Here is a 23,984-nt window from a genome sequence, read left to right as displayed (position 1 = left end):
ATGGGATGGGGAGGGAGGTGGAGGGGGGTTCAGGATGAGGAACACGTGTACACCCATGGTGGATTCATGTTGATGTATGCAAAACCAATACAATATTGTAAAGTAATTAGCCTCCAATTGAAATAAATAAATTTAAATTTAAAAAATTTAAAAAAAAAACCTTCTTTATGTCATCATCTTTAGGATGCATCTAAAATTCAGATAAATTAAGATCTGAAAATTGATGAAAATGTTAGAGCAGAAAAATAAAACTTTTGAAAACCAACATAACACTTTTATTATTGATGAAGCTGTTATTGGACTTCTTAATGCTGAACCCCAGTAATAGCAGACTTCTACCAGCAGAGCTAGGTGCTGCAGGCCTCTGAAAGAAGTCCTATGTCATAGGAGGGTAGAACAAAATATGTACTCCTTGTAGGAAATTAACTTGTAATAGGAAAGAGGGAGAAATGAGTGGTGCTAAGCACACCTAATTTCTCCTCTCCAGCTTATCAAATGAATAAGTCATTCTACTTCCTTTAAGACCCAGTAAGAAGGAAGCATATGGCTGTTTCTGAGTTCCCCCTTGGGAAAGAAATCATGAGTCATGAGGTAGAGGGGAAGAAACATCATTTTCATAATTGATATGTGCAACACAATAGCAAAAATACCTGTTTTTTGCTTTCTTATTTTTTTTTTTCCTTTGGGCTTGCTCAGTTGGGCTCATCCTCAATTCACCCTGAAAAGTTGATTGAAAAATTTTTGAGACATTCCAAGTTTGTTTTGTACAGTAAAAAAAAAACAAAATTCAACTTCTGGGAGAAATATGTGAAAGAATATGAGAAATAAAAAATGCAATTATCTCATCATAAACAATAGGAAATATATACCGCTCCAAAATGGGAAGGTGACAGAGACAAGGTTACACTGATTTCTAAGAACAAAACTAAAACAAGAAACTCAATCTATTCTCCTAAATGGCTGACACTACCCAGGCTCCCAGTGTTTTCCAAATCTAGAATTTAAAACATCCTCTTTTTATGCATTTCATTTTCCAAGTGTTCCTGATTATCTGCCCATAAGAAATTCATTGCTTCACAGGCACCACAGAGAACTTAAGAAAGGAGGACAGAAATCCAGCTTAGTTGGTATTTCCTTTCTGCATTGCTTTGTGTTTACCCTCCCTTGTTTGCATTAACCTCTCATCTCTCAGATCCCAGTTGTTCTTTTGCCCAAGTGTGTTTTATTGGAATTTCATGCTTATTGGAGCTTAATGCTTGTCTGCTGATTCTGTAGTTAGTTACTATTCTATTTTGAATTCTAAGCACTGTAAATAATACTTTATAAGGATTGAAAACTCCTTCAACTTAAGAACCAATAGAGGAGGGTTTTATACTAGTCCATAATCTTATCTGTAAAAGGAAGGTGTTAGCCATTAGAGACTTTTGAGATTTCTTACATTTTATTACCCTTTGCTTTTTTGTTTCTATGGTGAATATTATTTCAGACCTTCATGTCCAACACTATATAGAACACAAATAGGCAATCATCCAATTAAATCCTCTGGGCTCAAATCCCTAGAAACTTGAAATCAATTTACAAAATTAAAGTAAAAAAGCATAAAATTTCTAATTTTCCCAGTAAGAATACTGAAGTGGGTTGCTATTTCCTCCTTCAGGGTATCTTCCTGACCCAGGGATCAAACTAGCATCTCCTGTGTCTCCTGCATTCCAGGTGGATTCTTCACTGCTGAGCCATCGGAGAAACCCCAGCAGCACTCAGTAAGGCCTTGTTATCATTAAACTTGTATCACTTGGATAGTTAAAGTCTATTCATCCTCAGAGTCAAGCTGAAAGTCAATTCTTAAATTGTTTGATCTGTTCAACTGTTCTCAATAATAGTACTTATTACTTTTGGTTTTACATTTGTTTTTATGATTGTTTGATGAATGCCTATCTCTCCTACTTTTTAGGCCAAGAAAATAAACTGAATATGCTTTTAGCTCAAAAAATATTTTCTCCGAACGCATGTACACCCATGGTGGATTCATGTCAATGTATGGCAAAACCAATACAAAATTGTAAAATAAAATTTAAAAAAAAAAAAGATTTTGGTAGTTGCTGTGTAAAAAAAAAAAACAAAGTAAATACAAATAATGCCAATATTCAAAGAACTTGCCACCTATATCACCTCTTCTATCTTGTCTCCACTCTGCTCATTCTTGTTGCCTCTACTCCAAAGCAAAAGGCCATCAGCTAGTCCTTGAACATAGCAGGTAAACTTATATCATAGGATATTTACCCTGGTTCCTCCCATAGATCTTAGCTTAGATCCCTTCCTCCAGATTTCCAAATTGTACACTCCTTAATCTTCTAGGGAATTATTCAAATGTCGCCTTCTCAGTGAGGGCTTCAAATAGTCACCTTATTGTAAAATGGAACCTAAAAAATAATTGACATTACATACAATATATGCCTGATGCTTAGTTCTATTAATATTGCAAAATACCTTCCTGTTTTATCACTCTTTGCTAACCTCTATGTGAGGTTAATTTTATGTGATAAATTGCCTAAGTCATATTTGGCTAACATTATTTCTGAATGTGACTGTGAGAGTATTTCCATATGATATTTAGCATTTGATTCAGTAGACTGAGTACATCAGATTGCCCACCCCTATGTGTATGGCATCATCTAATCTGTTGAAGACTTGCATAGAATAAAAACGTGAAGAAAGGGGAATTTGTTCTCTCTGTCCAATTCTTGAGGTGGGACATTGATCTTCTGCCCTTGTTCTGGGACTTATACCATCAATTCTCTCACTTCTCTTGGGTCTTAAACCTCTTGACTTAGATTGTAATTTATAATACCCAGCTTTTTGGGTCTCCTGTTTGCAAACAGAAGATCATGGGACTTCTCAGCTTCACAATCACATGAGCCAATACTCTGTAATAAATCAATTTCTTCATAAATCTATTTATCTATAGCTATATCTATGTATGGACCTATACTCTATTGCTTCTCTTTTTCTAGAGAACTCTAAATTACCCTGTCATCATATAAAAACCTACAACCTGTGAAAGGCAGTTGGAGGAGTAAATCTGAAAATGTACCAGATGAGCCCATGAGACAATGCTAGCATTTAGAGACTCATCTTGTCCTTAACTCTCATTCAAAGTTTTTATTATTTGTGTCATATAGCTCCCACCTTTGAAATACTGAAACAAAACACCCAGTATCTACAGACATCCTAAAGGATATTTTGGGGATCATCCTTATATTAAGCATCAAATGGGATGATGATAATAATAATACATAAAAAGAATGGAAAGTAAAAGCTAATAAGAAAAGAAAAAAGACAGATTATGCCCAGGTATACTTCATCAGTAGTGAAGGATATTAAGATTTCATTAACAGTACCTAATTCTGGAGTACTGATGGACCAAAGTTTAGGAATGAATTGTTTCCAGACAATATTAATAATCCTACCAAGTGAAAAAAATGAAATTGAAAGAAATAAATAATGGCAACATAATATATACTATTTTCATGGCTTGAAAAATTCAATATTGTTACCCTATCATTTCTCTAAAAAATTACCTGTAAATTAAACATATTCCCAGTCAAAAAAAAAAAATCCCAGTCAAATCTTAGAAGAAAGTCTTATAGATATTGAGAAGCAAATTGTAAAATTAACATAAAAATGTAAAGAAAGTAAAATAGCCAAAGCATCTTGAAGTAAATAGAATAAAGCTGCAGGCACACAATATCTTCAAGATTTACTATAAAATTAGGTATAACATCAATAGCATGAGCTGTGAAAGTAAAACTACATGATACATCAGAATTCATCAGAATTTAAAATTTTTAGTATGTAAGACGTTATTAAGAGGAAGAAGCACAAATAAAACTAAAAAATAAGAAAACCAAAAGGTTGATAGAATGGATAAAAATCAAGATTTATAGTGAGAAACATATGAAATGATCCTGAAATATTTTAAAGCACCCAAAAGTAAGAAAATTCTTTTAAAAACTTTAAAAAGCTTGTTGATGGAGTATGTCAAAAGGGCAGAGGAACCAACTGAGAGAGCTCCCAATGGCCAAAGCTGGAAAAATTTGAGTAACAAAACAAATCAAGTAGTATTGGATTATAATCCCAAATAGAAGATTCATGATATCCATGTACCCATTATTGAACAAATTAATAAATGGTAGAGGAGAATAAACTCTCATTTAGAAAAATTCCAGTTAATATATATAGATGCTCTGACCTCATAGTGTGTGTTCTTAGTCACTCAGTTGTGTCCACCTCTTTGCAACCTCATAGACTGTAGCCCGCTAGTCTCCTTTGTCCATGGGATTTCCCAGCAAGAATACTGGAATAGTTTGTTATTTCTTTCTCCAGGGGTCCTCCTGACCCACAGATCAAACTCACATCTCCTCTGCCTCCTGCACTGCAGGTGGATTCTTTCTGGGCTGAGCCATCAGGGAATCCCCTGACCTCATGGAGGTGAGCATAATTCCCCGCTTCTTAAGTTTGGGCGGTGAATAGTGACTTCCTTCCAAAGAATATAATGTAGAAAGGCAGAGGGTGGTAGAATAACTTTACAATGGAGAAGACTGACAAATACAACCTTAGCTAGATGATCAAGGTCAACATCTCTAGTCATGATCAAGGTGATGGCATGTACACTTGATATGATTTGATGAAATCAGCAGTTTCCTTTGACATCTTCCTCCCCAAAATCCATTTCCCCAGACTCATCATAAGCAAAATATCAGACAAATTCTGGTAGAGGAGTTATCTTACAAAGTAACCTAACCAGCATCCTCCAAACTGTTAAGATCATCAAATACAAAGAAATTCCAAAAAACTGTCACAGCCAGAGGAAACTGGGAAGACATGATAACTGAATGCAATGTATTATCCTGGATAGGATTCTGTAAAAGAAAAATGGCATTATATTAAAACTGAAAAAAAATAAAGTCTTGAAGAATGGACTTCAGTTAATAATACTTCATAAATATCAGCTTGTTAAGGGTTAACAGGTGCACCTTGCTAATCTAAGATACTAATAATCAGGGAAACTGGATGAAGGGCTTAGAGGAGCTCCCAATACTACCTTCTCAATTTTTCTACACATCAAAAATGGTCCTTAAAGCCTATTTTGAAAATATAAGTAAATGATAGAAAAAGACATTTTACCCCAAAATATATATGTATGGCAATTAACCACCTGAAAAGATTATTAACATCATTAATTATTCAGTTCAGTTCAGTCACTGAGTCGTGTCCGACTGCGACCCCATGAGTTACAGCACACCAGGCTTCCCTGTCCATCACCAACTCCCGGAGTTCACTCAAACTCATGTCCATCAAGTTGGTGATGCCATCCCAGCCATCTCATCCTCTGTTGTCCCCTTCTCCTCCTGCCCTCAATCCCTCCCAGAATCAGGATCTTTTCCAATGAATCAACTCTTCACATGAGGTGGCCAAAGTATTGGAGTTTCAGCTTCAGCATCAGTCCCTCCAATGAACACCCAGGACTGATCTCCTTTAGAATGGACTGGTTGGATCTCCTTTCAGTCCAAAGGACTCTCAACAGTCTTCTCCAACACCACAGTTCAAAAGCATCAATTCTTCGGCACTCAGCTTTCTTCACAGTCCAACTCTCGCATCCATACATGACCACTGGAAAAACCATAGCCTTGAGTAGATGGACATTTGTTGTCAAAGTAATATCTCTGCTTTTCAGTATGCTATCTAGGTTGGTCATAACTTTCCTTCCAGGGAGTAAGCATCTTTTAATTTCATGGCTGCAATCAGCATCTGCAGTGATTTTGGAGCCCAAAAGAATAAAGTCTGACACTGTTTCCATTGTTTCCTCATCTATCTTCTATGAAGTGTTGGGACCAGATGCCATCATCTTAGTTTTCTGAATATTGAGCTTTGAGCCATAATAATTAGGAAATTGTAAATTAAAATCACAGTAAGATACTACTATGTGCCTATTAGAATAGCAAAAAGAGAAGAAACAGTGTCACAAGGAAAGAGAAAGATGAAGGGAATGGGATGGTATATCACAAGATGGAATGAAAAGAAAATAGAAAGGAAAGGAAAGGAAGAAAAAACTGACAGTATCAAAAACTACAGTCCAATTAGACAGTACAAACAACAACATTCCAGTTGGTGGTGGAACAACTGGAATTTTCATACATTATTCATGAGAAAGCAAAATAGCACAGCCACTCTGGTTATTTGCAGTTTCTTATAAAATTAAAAATACTTTTACCATATGATTCAGGAATCAAATCTAGCTACTGAATCAAAAGATAGAAAAATTCACATTTGCACAGAAAACTGAATATAAGAATTTGCACTGGCTTTATACATAATTGGTAAAAATTGGAAACAACTGGAATACCCTCTAATTGGTGATGAATAAATGAATGTTATGTCTGTACACTACTCAGTAGTAAAAGGAAAACTATTATTGATACACACACCAACATGGGTAAATCAATTGCATGCTACTAAGTGGAATAAGAAAAAATTGAAAGGCTACATAATGTGGAGAGAAAGGTTTACTACAGCGGGGCATCACAAGATAATTTTGGAGATTGGTGGGACAGTTCTACATCTTGATTGTGTGGTAGTATTTGTACAATTTTACACATTTACAAGACCACATGCCAAGAAAATTTATGTTTACGTTACACAAATTACAAACTAAACAACAAAGACAAAAGAATACTGGAGTTTTGCAATTATGAGAGCTCCCATTTGTTTTACTTAAAGATGAACACAGTTTAGAAATAGAATGACCTCAATGTGAGTACATCAACAAGCCTCTGAACACCTTATTTCCTTGAAATGCAACCATCTCACTTTTTAACACAGAGATGGACTGTGGACACATTAGGGACTGATAACATTACATATTTAATAAATTTATTGTTTGAATTAATATCAACTTCTGAGAAACAATAGAACAATAATCTCTTTTTGATGTTTCTATTATTAGGCAATTGAAAAATATGTCTGAATGGAAGAAAAGTTGTGAATACTCTAATTTATTTACTACCTTGTACAAGTATATTCGACTCTGACATTCCTGTTAATGAGACCACATTAAAATATGTGCTTAAATAAATACTGCATTGTGCTAATTTTCCTCATTCTTATTTCTCCTATGGATATTTCTCCCTGAGCTGAAGCAGAAACAATATTTAACACCTTTGTCTTTCAGAAAAATATTAAATAATACTGTTGGTTTTCCCAATACTATACAGTGTGCCATCAACAAGTTCTCTAAATTTTAGTTCTTTTCAAAATGCAAAACCTTGAAAATTCAATTAGAATTGGAGATTATGCTACATTGATCTCAATTATGAGAGGTAAGACTGTATTAAGACTTTTCAATTAACCAGAAAATGAGGCCTAGTGAACTCAGAAATCACTCGGTTTACCAAGGAAGATGGAGATTTATTACCAATCTACCTAAAATTTGCAAGATGACTGGAATGGGTTAAAAAAAAAAAAAAAAAAAGAGCCTAATTTGTTCTGAGATGCTTCACTTGGTCCTGGAACACTCTGATTTCCTACCTGCTTATACAGGTATTGCAATTCTCAGGAGGAACTGTGAATACCTCTAGGGTATATGCTAATTCCTCTAGTGGATTCTGGCTCTGTGTCAGAGAAGGTTAGTTTTTCAGAATACTTCTTTCCCCTCTTTTTCCTTGTCAAATGAACACAAATTTTAGATGAGCTCCTGACTACCTGACAGAAACCTTGTGTTTCCCAGTCTTCTTTGCAGATAGTCATGAACTTGGGACTAATTTAGAATAATGGATTGTGAGATTCCTCAGGGAAGCAGTTTGAAACAAGTTGACATATCCTTTCTACGCTCTCCCCTTTCCTGATGGCTGGATTCCAAACTTGATGACTACAATTCAAATAGGCATTGTGGACTATAAGGAGGAAGCCCAGACTATATATCATAGGCCAATAAAATAAAAATTGTCAGCAAAAATTTTCTGTGAGAGTCCAGGTATTTTGGGGTTTGCAGAACATCCTGTCTTTGTATCTCTTCATGGCCCTGTAACACCTAAGCCCCTTTAGAGAGTATGTAGAAATGGGATGACTATGTACCAATAAAACTTAACTGACATATAAGTAGAACTTCAGACAATGGTTTATTGACCTCTGAAACAGAAGAAGGTTGATGGCTGATGTAGCAGAATGTCATCTGAGTCCCAGACTTAGCTCTATAATTTTTTTATAAGGGAAAATACATTTGTCTGTTGTTAAAGATACCTTTTTTCTGGTCTTCTATTATATTTGGCCAAAATTAATCCTAATTTACACATGATTTAGCCATGTGTAAAATAATTTGGCAGTTTCTCAAGAAGTAAAACAGAATTACCATATAACTCAGCAATTTCACTTCTAGGTATGCACCAAAAAGAAAATGAGACTCAAACCAATATTCGTACACAGTGTACACACAGGTCCATCAGCGTAAAAGCTGATAAACAAAATGTGGTATATATGCACAATGAACAATTATTATTATGGTTGAATAATAATAATATTATAGTTGACCAATCAACCATAAAAACAAATGAAGTACTGACACATATTACAATGTGTGTTCACCTCAAAAACATTATTCTAAGGGTTAAAAGCCAGATACAGAAAGTCACATTATGCAATTCCATTTATATAAATTTTCCAGAATAGGTAAATCCATAAAAACCAAAAACAGGTTGATGATTTTTAGGGATTGGAGAAAGGGAAAATGGGGAGTTGCATGGGTTGAGAGGTTATGTTTTAGAGTAATGGAAATGTTTTAGAGCTACATAAAGTTGGTGCCATAGATTTGTTCATTTTAAAATTTACTTTAAAAACTTTAAAATTAACTTTAATTAAGAACTTAAAAACTAACTTTAATTCATTTAAATTATCTCTCTAAAATGGTTAATTTAATGTAGCATGAATTTTACCTCAATTTTAAAAAAATAATGAATTCTAACTAATACACTCCTCCTTTTCTATATGACCGGTAAGTGTTGTCACATCAGTTTCTTTAATTATGTTTAGTTAATTTAAACAAGGCTGTTTCATGTAACTGTAATTTGTATTCTTGTCTCCTCTCTCTACAATATCTTACCTACCATGAATAACTGAAACATTTGTGTTCTCTACTATCCAGGTCAACAATGTCTTACTGGATATCATACATATCCTTTCAACAACATTAACCAACTTTCTTTAGGTAAAATCATATGGTTTCACATTGTGCTATCATTATATTTTATCATTTATCATTTATAGATATATCATTTATCATTACATGATACTTCTCACATTAAACTAGGAACTCACAATAGCAAGAAAAATGGATTTCTGAATAAATCTATGTATTGCTGGAGTCTGTGGGCAAGCAAAATATTATTTGCTGAACTGATGAGTGAAGTTATGCACCCATAAACACTTTTGTGTTGTTTTGCTACAGACTAAGCTAAATAGAAGAAACCTGGGTGCTAACAATTGTTGTTAGGAATGGCCTAAATGTGTCTTATGGGACTAAGGACATTTAATCTTTATCAGGCATGGAATTTACTGGAAACTGCTATTGTCTTCTGCCTGCTATGCTTTTTACTTTCTTCTGATAACAGTGTCTTATTTTTCCACTGAAAATGATCATCACTTTCATTTCCTGGGTTACAAATAGGTCAGATCTCTATTTGTAATATGGAGATCCTAGATCTCCATACCTAGAGATGGATGTGATAGAGACTTGACTGTTCTTTCCATGTTTATTGCATGTGACACAATGGAAATATAAGAGCTCAGTCAAAGATAGTTTTTCCTGAAATTATTAGAGAAATAGCTTTCAACAGTGGCTGCTGAGGATCATCATTTGGGGAGAATCTGCAAAGTGATGAAGATCAGCAAAGTAAAGCCTAGACAAAGAGAGCTGAAAATGCCTTCTCTATTTAGGGCATTATTTGAGCATCTGGACCCAGCTATGACTGCAATTAGTCTTCTCCAGAGTTAAAAGTAGGACTACTTAACATGTTTTCTACTAAGTTTAAGCTCCTTTGTGATGGATTACAATGCTATCAAAAATCTTGACTGCCATGTTATCTCATCTTTATTTAATATGTCATCTACTTCATATTTTTGATCATTTTGAATATACCCAGAAGATAGTTCTAAGAGTATTTTCTTTTTTAGAGATTTTTAGGTGTATTTTTCTGCATTTTTAGAATCCATATTCTGCTCTTTTTGGATACAATTATTTTTTTTTTAATTCACACACATTCTATTCTCTTGCTCTTCCACTCTCTCTTACTTTCTCAAATTATGCTTAATTGGCTTAAAGCTTTCCTGAGAAAATAAAGTGACTGTATTTTCCTGGGATGCCCTCCATTTCCATTCTGTTGCTATGAAAATAGTCATCTCACATCTCAAATAGGTGGGCTGGCTGTTAGAAAAAAGTAATCAGCTCAGTGATCCAGTGGCCTAAGGGAAATTAAGAGAAAGCCAGGTCTTTCGTAAATGCCAAAAATAGGACCCCGTCTACTCTAGTTTCTTGTCTATTTTAGATAAAAGAACCACATTAGGGATCAAATATTCAACTTTTAACTTGGTCTCTGTTCCATGCAGGTACACACTTTGGTTGATGCGGAGATTCCCACTGCTGCTTCCTACTTGATTAATGAATGTTTCCAGGTACTTTGATTGGTCTTTAACTTCTTTCAAGCACCAGAGGAAACTTCAGTTTTTCCAGTACTATTATTTTCAAATATTGCTAAACTGTTGCCACATAGATGTATCTGAATACTAGGAACTGCCCTTGCTCTTTCCTGTCATGTATCCATTTGTTCTCCCAATTTCAAAGAGAGGGTGCATCAAATGAACACTTCTCTTTAATCCCTGGTTATGTTATGTCAACATTAACTCTTGATATCATCTTTCAATAGTGTCCCATTAACATATTTAATACAAAATATCTCAAAAAGCTTGTATGTTTAAAGCAGCATTCTTTATTCCCCAAGATAGTTTCAGGACACCCCTTCTAAATTTATAAGTTTGGCTTTTCAGTTTGATTGGTACCTAGACAAAAGTTTATATAGTCAAAGCTATTGTTTTTCCAGTAGTTATGTACAGATGAGAATTGGACCATAAAGAGGGCTGAGTGCCAAAGAACTGAAGACTTTGAATGGTGGTGCTGGAGAACTCTTGAAAGTCACTTGGACTGAAAGGAAATCAAAACAGTCAATCCTTAAGGAAATCAACTCTGAATATTTATTGGAAGGACTGATGCTGAAGCTGAAACTACAATGTCTTGGCCACCTGATGTGAAGAGCTTCTAACTGGAAAAGATTTTGATGCTGGGAAAAATTGAGGACAAAAGGAGAAGGGGACATCAGAGAATAATGGTGTTAGATAGCATCTCTCACTCAATGGACATGAATTTGAGCAAACTGGGAGATAGTGGAGGATAGGGAAACCTGGCCTAATGCAGTCTATAGGGTGGCAAAGAGTTACTCAGGACTTGGTGCCTGAACAACAACAAGGAGAGGCCACTGGATATATTTTAAAGTTTATGTGTTGCTCAGTCACTTCAGTCATGTCCGACTCTTTGTGACTGCATGTGTCTCCAGGATTCTCCAGGTAAAAATACTGGAGTGGTTGCCATTTCCTCCTCCAGGGAATCTTCCCAACCCAGGGATGGAAGCCACGTCTTCTGTGGCTCCTGCATTACAAGGAAGATTTTTTTACCACTGAGCCACCTGGTGAGTCCCTATTTTAAAGCTTATATTTGAGTTCATATCATACCTAATGTTCCAATTCACAAACAAAAAATTATTAACCATGAGGAAATGATACCAACATTTTCGGAATTCACTCATAGTTAACAATTCAGAATGATCTTTTATGTTCACTCATGTGGCCATTTGGCTGTGTTACTTAGCTACCTCTCTGATTTAGGCTTTGACTTGTAATCTGGTTGAAATTATGTTAGTGATGGCTTGTCTCACAAATAGACTATTATTATTTTCTCAAAGCTATTAATGTTGTGCTGGAATGCAAAAGTAGGAAGTCAAGAAACACCTGGAGTAATAGGTAAATTTAGCCTTGGAGTACAGAATGAAGCAGGGCAAAGGCTAACAGAGTTCTGCCAAGAGAATGCACTGGTCATAGCAAACACCCTCTTCCAACAACACAAGAGAAGACTCTACACATGGACATCACCAGATGGCCAATGCCAAAAATCAGATTGATTATATTCTTTGCAGCCAAAGATGGAGAAACTCTATACAGTCAGTAAAAACAAGACCAGGAGCTGACTGTGGCTCAGATCATGTACTCCTTATTGCCAAATTCAGACTTAAATTGAAGAGTGGGGAAAACCACTAGACCATTCAGGTATGACCTAAATCAAATCCCTAACGATTATACAGTGGAAGTGACAAATATATTTAAGGGACAAGATCTGATAGAGTGACTGATGAACTATGGGCAGAGGTTCGTGACATTGTACGGGAGACAGGCTGAAAGACCATCCCCAAGAAAAGGAAAAGGAAAAAAATAAAATGGCTGTCTGGGACGGCCTTACAAATAGCTGTGAAAAGAAGAGAAGCCAAAAGCAAGGGAGAAAAGGAATTATATACCCATTTGAAGGCAAAGTTTCAAAGAATAGGAAAGAGAGATAAGAAAGCCTTCCAAAGTGATCAATGCAAATAAATAGAGGAAAACAATAGAATGGGAAAGACTAGAGATCTCTTCAAGAAAATTAGAGATACCAAGGGAGTTTTTCATGCAGAGATGGGCACAATTAAGGGCAAAAATTGTATGGACCTAACAGAAGCAGAAGATATTAAGAAGAGGTGCCAAGAATACACAGAACTGTACAAAAAAAACATCTTCACAAACCAGATAATCATGATGAGCCAGACATCCTGGAATATCACGTTAGGTGGGCCTTAAGAAGCATCACTACAAACAAAGCGAGTGGATGTGATGGAATTCCAATTGGGCTGTTTCAAATCCTGAAAGATGATGCTGTGAAAGTGCTGCACTCAATATGCCAGCAAATTTGGAAAACTCAGCAGTGGCCACAGAACTGGAAAAGTTCAGTTTTCATTCCAATCCCTCAGAAAGACAATGCCAAAGAATGCTCAAACTACTGGACAATTGCAGTCATCTCACACACTAGTAAAGTAATGCTCAAAATTCTCCAAGCCAGGCTTCAGCAATACATGAACTGTGAACTTGCAGATGTTCAAGCTGTATTTAGAAAAGGCAGAAGATCCAGAGATCAAATCGCCAAATCTGCTGGATCATTGAAAAAGCAAGAGAGTTCCAGAAAGACATCAATTTCTTCTTTACTGACTGTGCCAAAGCCTTTGACTGTGTGGATCATAATAAACTGTGGAAAATTCTGAAAGAGATGGGAATACCAGACCACCTGACCTGTCTCTTGAGAAACCTGTATGCAGATCAGGAAGCAACAGTTAGAACTGGACATAGAACAGACTGGTTCCAAATAGGAAAAGGAGTACATCAAGGCTGTATATTGTCACCCTGCTTATTTAACTTATGTGCAGAGTACGTCATAAGAAACGCTAAGCTGGAGGAAGCACAAGCTAGAATCAAGATTCCCAGGAGAAATAACCTCAGATATGCAGATGACACCACCCTTATGGCAAAAAGTGAAGAAGAACTAAAGAGCCTCTTGATGAAAGTGAAAGAGAAGAGTGGAAAATTTGGCTTAAAACTCAACATTCAGAAAACTAAGATCATGGCATCCAGTCCCATGACTTCATGACAAATAGAAGGGGAAACAGTGTCAGACTTTATTTTGGGGGGCTCCAAAATCACTGCAGATGGTGATTACAGCCATGAAATAAGAAAGATGCTTACTCCTTGGAAGGAAAGTTATGATCAACATAGACAGCATGTTAAAAAGCAGAGACATTACTTTCTCAACAAATGTCTGTCTAGTCAATGCTATGTTTTTTTGGAGAAAAGTCATGTATGGATGTAATGAGTTGGACTATAAAGAAAGCTGAGCACTGAAGAATTGATGCTTTGAACTGTGGTGTTGCAGAAGACTCTTGAGAGTCCCTTGGACTGCAAGGAGATCCAACCAGTCCATCCTAAAAGAGATCAGTCCTATGTGTTCATTGGAAGGACTGATGTTGAAGCTGATACTCCAGTACTTTGGCCACCTGATGCGAAGAACTGACTCATTTGAAAAGACTCTGATGCTGGGAAAGATTGTAGGCATGAGTAGAAGAGAACAACAGAGGATGAGATGGTTGGATGGCATCACTGACTCAATGGACATGGGTTTGAGTAGACTCCAGAAGTTGGTGATGGACAGGGAGGCCTGCACGACTGAGTGACCGAACTGAACTGAACTGATTGCTGTTGTGAGATTGTATCCTAATGTCTATGCCAGAATAACTTTCCTAAGTGTAGCTTTCATCAGTTTAACAAGTGTCTTTCTTAAATATATTTACTGGTTCCCCCTTACCAATAAAACTAAACCTTTTAAAGATATTTTAATTTATCTAACCTCCTCTGTTTTTGTATCAAATAAAATGCTTCACATATTCCAAAATTTAATTATTCACCAATAATCTTTTTTTTTTTTCTTTTCTTTCACTTTTTTTTTCCACCAATAATCTTAAAGGAGAAAAAATGAAACTTCAAATAAAACTGAGATGTTTAAAACATTCTACAGAAGGCATCCAACTTCCCTTGAGTAGGTTGTGTGCTTTCTCTATGATCTATGTCTTAGAATTTTGACCTTATGCTTTTGAGAGTGGCCATGTTTTATTTATACCTCAATTTCCCCAGCTGTAAAATGATATAATATTTCCTCTCTGACAATTACTCTTTCTTTTCTTTTAACACTCAACATTCACTCTAACCATCTAATACTTTGTGAAGGCATTCATTCTCCCATTGCAGGAAGCATTCAAGGATCTGTTATCTTTCCTTGGTTTCATTATAACCTCTGTCTTTAACTCCATCATATGAGTTCCCACATTGTATTTGCTACTAATTCATTTCACTAACTTCCCCACAAATTTGAATGTAGGGAATCTGTCTTTTATTTCTGTTTTCATCCTAAATAATACAGTTCCTGGTAATAGGTATGTGTTTAATGAAGGCCCAAAGGAAGAAATCAAATAATTGTTCTGCATTTGCAGCCTAGTATCTGAGATGTCATGAAAAATGAGTGGAAAGTAAAGAGAAAAAGAATATAAGTATGAAATATACTGGAAAAAAATGTTTAAATTTTGACGCAGTCTCTATTACATCTTTGACCATTAAAAAATATTGAATAGGCTCAGGTAAATGAAAAGTAAGATCAGGTGATCCTGGTAAAGGTTTGAGTGAGCATGTAGACATTCCAAGGATGAAAATAAACATATATCAATTTCAGGACCAAAAAAAAAAAAAAATCCTCCATCAGAAACGGCAGTGTGTTCAGTGGGATTTTTCAGTGCTCGAACTATGCCCAAGGAAGCAATAATAGATGTGAAAATTGTGTGTTTATAACCACAGAGGTTATAAATATCAGAGACTGCCTAGCTAAGGGAAACAAATGTGAGGTAGCCAATTATTATTGAAAGTAAGTCCTTATCTCTATAAAAGAGGAGGCAACATTAACGGCAATCAACTCAGGAACAATGACAGCTTGGCAAGAGAGAACCTAATCAACTGGAGGTGGTCATGAACCACAGTAATCAAGCAAACAGCTCCTCAGGAAACTCTAAGGATTCAAATAAGGTGAAGAAAAGGGGGGCATGAAGGACTGATCAGGAACATGGCAGTGAAATCATGAGGATAAATGACAATAAGTATAATGTAGGGGCAGAAAGACCAGTGACTTTCAAACAGGTAAAAGCAACATCAAATGATAAGAGAGATGAGTTAATATGCACCTATATGTACCTTGAGATTTAGAGTTCAACTTGCATTGGTCCAGATACTAGTTGTTGAAGGTTTTAATCTCAGTTGCATCTCCAGTAGCCCATGTGATTTTGACAAGTCAGTGGACTTATACGTTCTTGGTCTTTTGATCTATACAGTTAAAACTTGATTAGATTACAGCTAAATCTTAACTACTTGAGAGTTTTACTTGTCTGACTATTCCTGAGGTGCACAATGCCATGATCGTCATGATTTCTTTGGAAGCTACACTCAATTGCACTTCCTGGCATAGACTAGCTGTTGAATAGAGAAACAAGTAGAGAAAATGATGAATAATTGATTTTATCCTCTATATTTGGAAATTAATAGCCATAAGATTATATGTATGACTGGCCCTCTGTTGAATATGGTTTCAAGGGAAACAGGAAACCACTCCCACCCCAACTAAGATCTTAGAGAAGTTCTCTTTTGAAGCGCTAAGGATGAGAGAATTTTGCTGGCAATGTTTTAAACCAATGACCCTATACTGAAATTTATCTCACCATCTCCCTATAGTTGGTAAACAAATGTCACTCTGGCTTGTAACATATGTTGGTACGAGGGGTTAAGTTGGTATAAGCTTCTTGCTAGACACGTCTATATAGGTTTAGGGAAGCATTAGAGAATAAAAAGCAGTATCTTAGTTCTATTTTTACCAAAGAGCCCAGAAATAGTTTTTACCCTTTTGTGTAGCTATTAATAAAATGGTACCCTGAGTCCTACTCTGCAACAGGTTAGCAATTCCCTTTCAGCCATGTCAGTGCTGCTTTACTATAATACCATCCAAATTTTAACTTTAACCCTTTATCATTGTTATTAATATTACCTTAACCTTTGAATGCAATAATAAATAACAGGCATCATGCATGCATGCATGTTTAGCCGCTCAGTTGTGTCCGACTCTTTGCCACCCTTTGGACTATAGACAATCAGACTTCTCAGTCTATGGCATTTTTCAAGCAAGTATACTGAAGTGGGTTGCCATTTTCCTCCTCCAAGGGATTTTCCTGACCCAAGGATCAAACCCGGGTCTCCTGTGTCTCCTGCATTGCAAGCATATTCTTGATCTGCTGAGCCATCAGAAAGCCCAGCAGGCATCATACATAGTGTCTAATACTTAGAAGTCATTCAAAAAATAACTGCTATTATGAAGGGGTATATAATTATCAAGATTCTTTTTCAAGAAAGGAAATTAAATTTCACAGAAATTAAGTATACTTCATGTTACTAATATTCTCAATTCTCCAGAAATGTTATACGTTTGCATAAGTGGTTTTATTACCAATTAGTAAGAAAATGAGAAATGTTCTTCAGGTATCTTGATAAACTTTATCAATAGTTTTTTGTCAATATTTTGTGAGGCTAAAAAGTTATGTTAGTTGCAAAGCCTAAATTAATACCCGTATTTTCACTGGTGGCTCAGATGGTAAAGAATCTGCCTGCATTCTTTCTTCCCAATTCTATAAAGAAGGTCCCCTCTTCTTAGGAAAAATAGGGGAGAGATTTGAATGGTATCTCTGTTAGTGGAAAATCTTGGGGCTGGGCCTTGATTCTTTGTTAGAGGTCTTCTTGCCATTTCACTGTCTTTCTCCAATATATCTTACACAAATCTGCAAGATTAATCTCCCCAAACACAGTTTGTGTCTTGAACTTTTTTGCTCAAAATCTTTAATAGTTCTGCATAGCTGGCAGAATAATCTGTTAACTCATAGAGTGAAAGACTGGCTCTGAGTGAACTATCCTCAGGGAATGTATTCAGCTCACCAATCATGTGAGATACAATTCTGTATGTGTGTTTATCCTGTTACTGGCCTCCACTGGAACACTTCCAAGGGCAGGAAACTGTATACCTACTCTGTTTATACTCTATTTTGTTACTTAGATTGTCCTCCTACTTGTTAAAAAATGTCTCATTGCTACTAAAGAGTCAGACAACATAAATCAAATTCTTATATAATATATATAATTATATATATATTATATATATATAATAGATCAATATTCTGGATTCCACAGACCTTTTAAACCTCTATCCTTCCTTCTAATTCAGGTATTTCTCCAATCGGTTTTTACTTCTGCAGTCCTTAGTCACAATCGAAACTCGATTTAATGTGGCTCTTTCCATAATCTAGTTCCTTCTCTCACAGAGAAGCGCTTTTTCTCTTTTCTGTACAATGTGAATATGGCACTTCCCAATTTTGACTGCTCTCCTATTCTGCTTATTACTTTATATCTTTGCTTTTAGAAATATTTTACAACATGTGATCCATGAAACAATATTCTCACAAATTGTCCATAGGGGTTATGTGGGGGAAAAATACATTAAAAAATAAACATTTATTTCCAACCCATGAAATGGATCCTAGTTATAGATGATCCTAGAGTACTCAGTGGAATTTCAGTTTGTGAATTTTTAAGGAGTGGATGAGAAGCATGGTGTGTATTTTTTCTAAACAGATTTAACCATAGAACTCTGGGTTTCATAAAATTGGATTTCTCATGGCAAATTCTTCTGAATATATTGACTAATAATTATTTATAACAATCTCTCATCTCCCTTACTAGAATAAGTAATTCATAATGGCCTTGTACACATCTTAAACATCTTTGTTACTGCCACAGGAACTTATATGCTGCCAAATATATGGCAGGTATCAAAAATGATTTAATAATCATGAATTAAAAAATCAATAAGCTACAGATGAATTTCCCATCCTTGTTGAATTATTATAGAGATATGATAGTTCCTTTCATTACAAAATTTTTATGGAAATAAAGCTAATCATTTTCTTTTTAATCTTATCATTTTTCTATTTTCTTCCTGTTCTTTTATTCTCCTTTTTAAATTTTATCACTCTTCAGTATATAAAAAATATTTAAGTACCTGCTATGTGTTGGGAGACAAACACCGTATTTTATACGCACTATGACAATTCAGTTCAGTTCAGTTCAGTTCAGTTCAGTCACTCAGTCGTGTCCGACTCTTTGCGACCTCATGAATCGCAGCACTCCAGACCTCTCTCTCCATCACCAACTCCCAGAGTTCACTCAGACTCACGTCCATCGAGTCAGTGATGCCATCCAGCCATCTCATCCTCTGTCATCCCCTTCTCCTCCTGCCCCCAATCCCTCCCAGCATCAGAGTCTTTTCCAATGAGTCAACTCTTTGCATGAGGTGGCCAAAGTACTGGAGTTTCAGCTTTAGCATCATTCCTTCCAAAGAAATCCCAGGGCTGATCTCCTTCAGAATGGACTGGTTGGATCTCCTTGCAGTCCAAGGGATTCTCAAGAGTCTTCAACACCACAGTTCAAAAGCATCAATTCTTCGGCGCTCAGCCTTCTTCACAGTCCAACTCTCACATCCATACATGACTACTGAAAAAACCACAGCCTTGACAAGACGGACCTTAGTCGGCAAAGTAATATCTCTGCTTTTGAATATGCTATCTCGGTTGGTCATAACTTTTCTTCCAAGGAGTAAGCGTCTTTTAATTTCATGGCTGCAGTCACCATCTGCAGTGATTTTGGAGCCCCCAAAAATAAAGTCTGACACTATGACCATTACTGTCCTCAATAGGTTTATGATTTAGAGGTTATTATCTTAATTTAAAGGCATGAAAATTGGATTCAGAGAAGTTAAATTAATTCCCTAAGAATTTACAACTAGTAAATAGTGTGACCAGAATCCAAACCACCAGATATCTGAGTCCAAATTTCACTCATCTTCCTGCCTAACCGTTCTTCTGAAGTATGTAATTACGCTTCCTTTTCATCAGTGTGGAACATAGAGATATCATGGATATCAAATATAATGTAAATGCCTTCCTGTATACAAATGATGGAATTCTGAGCCAACAAACAGTGATAGGTGAAATCAAAGATTCTACTGATATACTTTATCCAAATTTTCCAAGGTCTGTTTTTCATATCTAACTTTTACCAGAAACCAGACCAAGGTCATGTAGAATCATGTGGATGAAGAAATGTTTCTGTCAACTCAGCTTCTCCGGGGTGTCAAACGCTCCTGGAAAATGGTATACATGTCAAGGAATCGCATGACTTGAACTTTTCAATTAGGTGCAAATTTCTTGTTCTAGAAGGAAGTTTCTATGAAATTTATAAATACACTCACTTTTATTTTTTTATTATTACGATGTGCTGATTTCTGCTGTACAACAATGTGAATAAACCATAATTATACAGATATCCCTTCCCTCTGTGCCTTCTTCCTCTCCCCATCACACTCTTCTAGGTCATTACAGAGTGCCAGACTGGGCTTCCTGTGTTATACAGCAACTTCTCACCAGCTATCCATTTTACATTTGATAGTGTATATATGTTGATGCTAGTTTCTCCACTCATTTCACTCTTTCCCTCCCCCACTGTGTTCACAAGTCTATTCTCTACATCTGTGTCTCCATTCCTTCCCTGCAAACAGGTTCATCATTACCATTTTTCTAGATTCCATGTAAATGCATTTATATATGATATTTGTTTTTCTCTTTCTGACTTACTTCTCTCTGTAGGTTCATCCATCTCGCTAGAACTGACTCAAATTCCTTCTTTTTGTGGCCGAGTGGTATTCCATTGTATATATGCACTACATCTTTATCTATTCATTTGTCAATGGACATCTAGATTGCTTCACTTTTATAATTTATGAGTACCATATTAATCACAAGCATACAGATTAACAAAACTATTATAAATTAGTTACTAAACTCATAACAGTGCTTCTTCTTAAGCCTTATAAATAGCCTATTAATCCATAATTATAAATAACAATGATGAGGTTTTGCTCTACAAAACCTTTTTGTGTCCATTTATAATATATTAATCTGAATATTCATTGGAAGGACTGATGCTGAAGCTGAACCTCCAATACTTTGGCCACCTGATGCAAAGAACTGACTCATTTGAAAAGACCCTGATGCTGGGAAAGATTGAAGGTGGGAGGAGAAGGGGACAACAGAGGATGAGATGATTAGATGGCATCACCAACTCAAAAGACATGAGTTTGAGTAAACTCTAGGAGTTGGTGATGGACAGGGAGGCCTGGCATGCTGCAGTCCATGGGTTTGCAAAGAGTTGGACATGACTGAATAGCTGGACTGAACTGAATATTAATGTTCAAATTGGGAAACAGAAGCCAAGAGTGAGTGGTGTGTCAACAGTGACAGAAATAACAACAGAAAACTTGAAGCAGAGCCAGATTTTCTAACTCTATGAACATTCTTTACCTAATACCCTGAAAAGGACAGGAGTTAGAGGAATGGAAAGGAAGTGATTGGCTTATGCTATTGATTGAAGAGAATTAAATTGTTTTCCTCTCTCTCCCAATATACATAAAAAAGTTCTATGATTATTTCATACTTCCTAATACATGATTTATTAAAGCTTTAAAAAAATCTCAAAATTCACATCCCACAGAACAAGAAATGTATTTGAGATTTGAAGATTAAAAAAGGGCTGAGTGGTTTCATTATACAAACCAATTAAGTTAAGAAAAGTGATCTTAGGCTATTTCTTCATCAGAGAAGCTCATGTTCTTTACCTGGTGACATGATTTCTCTGTGTACAACAGAATACCTCAGAGGACAGCACTTAATCCAAAAGTGACCAGCTGATAGGTTGAAAACATGAGTTTGTTTGATTTGAAAGCTGTGCCCAATAGGCAAGATAGCAGCTAAGTCAAAGTGGTTTATTTCTCTTCACATGTTTAAAATGAGTTAGTATATCAGGCATCGTGTCAATAAAAATCTTTGTTTCATTCAATGTAAAGACTGTTTTGATGGCAGAGCACAACACTGGTACTTGGATAGATGAAAGACAGAGCTCTTCATTTCTCAGAGCTCCTAGTGAGAGACCACCAGACAGGGCCACATAGGGGTTTGTGCCCAAGGACAGGGTAACAGCAAGCTGGAGCTGTAGGAAACGACCTGTATGGCAAATGGAGTACGTGGAGTGCGGCTAGCTAGGCTTCTCGGGATCCCTGAGCATTGTCTAACTGGAATAATGGGAAGCAGGGCTTAATTGTCTCCTGTTCATTCCTAGAGCTCCTAGTGTCAGTGCATATTGGTCCCAGCGTATGAGAGCATGATGAGGGAAAGTGTTTTGAGTTTGGACTTAATTAGCTGCTCTAGAAAAGGAACTGACAGGCTTCTAACCAGGACCTGAAAATGAAGTCAAAGCAACATTTAAAAATATAAATAAATAGCTTTAAAAAAATTTTAAATCAAATTGTAACAACCAACTCTAAAATTTCATTGTCTTAAAATAATGAACACCTTCTCCTGCTCATGTAACTGTGGTTCAGCTAGAGTAGTTCTGCTGATCTCGGCTGAGCTAATGTTTAGCTTGATTCCCCAGTACTGGTTTGCTTCTGTCTGCTGGGTATGTGTTTCAGTCTTTGAGAACCTGAAGGACACATGAGTATGTTTCTCTCCTGGCAATAGTAGATGCACCATAGAGAAGATCCAGTCACATAAGTATACTTTAAGCCACAATTTGTATCAAATTTGCTAAAATCTGACTGGGTAGAAGGTCACACACCCTACCTTTGGTAGGAAGAATTGAAAAGTCACATGGGAAAAGGCCTAGATACAGAAAGGGTGAGGAATTAGGAACCATAATTAATCTGCTGCAGATAAAAATGAGACAAGGGAAAGGGAAAGAAATTGAAGATACAAGTGGTGATTGATGGCAAGGATGAGGACAGGAGTAGAGAGATGCAGTTCAAAGGATGTTGTGCATGCAGAAATCCCATGGAGGACTTTAGGGTCTCCTGAGAAGGTGATAAAGTAGCATACTCTCCAGCACCAAGCATCCTGAATGACTTTCCAAGTATTAGTTTCCTGATGTCCTGTCATACTTAAGACTTGACATTGTTATCTTTCTTGTATGTCCTGGGGAACAGCTTCAAGCATGATCTTTCTGTTTCCATATTTCTAAATGTATCTTTTCTTTTAATAAGAAAAGATATGCTCTTTAAAGCATAGTTGATACAACCCTGAGATTCTATATTTGAGCTTGAATTCCAAGCCCTTCTTTTGAGTAAAAAAAGGATGCTGGAAGAGAGACAGTGCATTCCTGTGCCACATTCCCCAATCCCTTCTTTTGTATGCCCTCTTCATTACTCTTCTTCCTGTCATCAGTGCTATTAGCTGTCCCCATTTCTCCTTCCTGTTAATTTGGTCCCTTTTCCTCTGACCTTTTCTTTTGGCCTTTCATTCCACCCCTGCCTGTGTTCTTCCACATCATTCTTTACCTCTTTCCCTATATTATCCTATGTCTTTTCCTTTTCATCCACTCCATTCTAGCTCACTCCTCAATATTTTTTCCAACTCCATACATTTTATCTTACCTTTTCTTCCTACTTCCCAAAAAAAGTGAAAGAAAGTGAAGTCGCTCAGTCGTGTCCGACTCTTTGCAACCCCATGGACTGTAGCCTACCAGGCTCCTCCCTCCATGGGATTCTGCAGGCAAAAGTACTGGAGTGGATTGCCATTTCCTTCTCCAGGGATCTTCCCAAAGGGTCCCTTACAAAATCAAGTAAATGGGAGAAAATCATTAGGGTTGTTTTTACATGCTTGTACATGCTCAAGTTTCTGAGGGGACAGTTCTTATTTCCCCAAAGTATAGGTGGACTATTCATTCTCTGCCCAACTCTGGCCACTTATCATCAAGAAGAATGACTGTCACTGTCATTGCTGCCTAACCGGATGGCAGGGACGTCAGCCGCAGGAGGGAACATTTTAAATCACTGCAAACTTAGAAGCATGTGGCTGGGGAGAAAGCTTACAAATACTTCTAATTTCCCAGGTGTGCTGGCATCACAGAAAGAAAAAAAAAAAGATTAAACAAAAGTGATTACGACTGAATTGGTCATTGGTCTTCAGAGTCAGGTTAAAGAGAATCACCATAGCTTCAGAAAAAAGTTTTAACCTTCACCACCACTCTGGTGGTGTCTTTGCAGAAAGAACAAGCTTTTGTTATTCCCTTGG

The sequence above is a fragment of the Oryx dammah genome, unplaced genomic scaffold, assembly GCF_014754425.2.
Source record: "Oryx dammah isolate SB20612 unplaced genomic scaffold, SCBI_Odam_1.1 HiC_scaffold_25, whole genome shotgun sequence".
Classification (NCBI taxonomy): Eukaryota; Metazoa; Chordata; class Mammalia; order Artiodactyla; family Bovidae; genus Oryx; species Oryx dammah.
Note: the sequence above shows the minus strand (reverse complement) of the source record.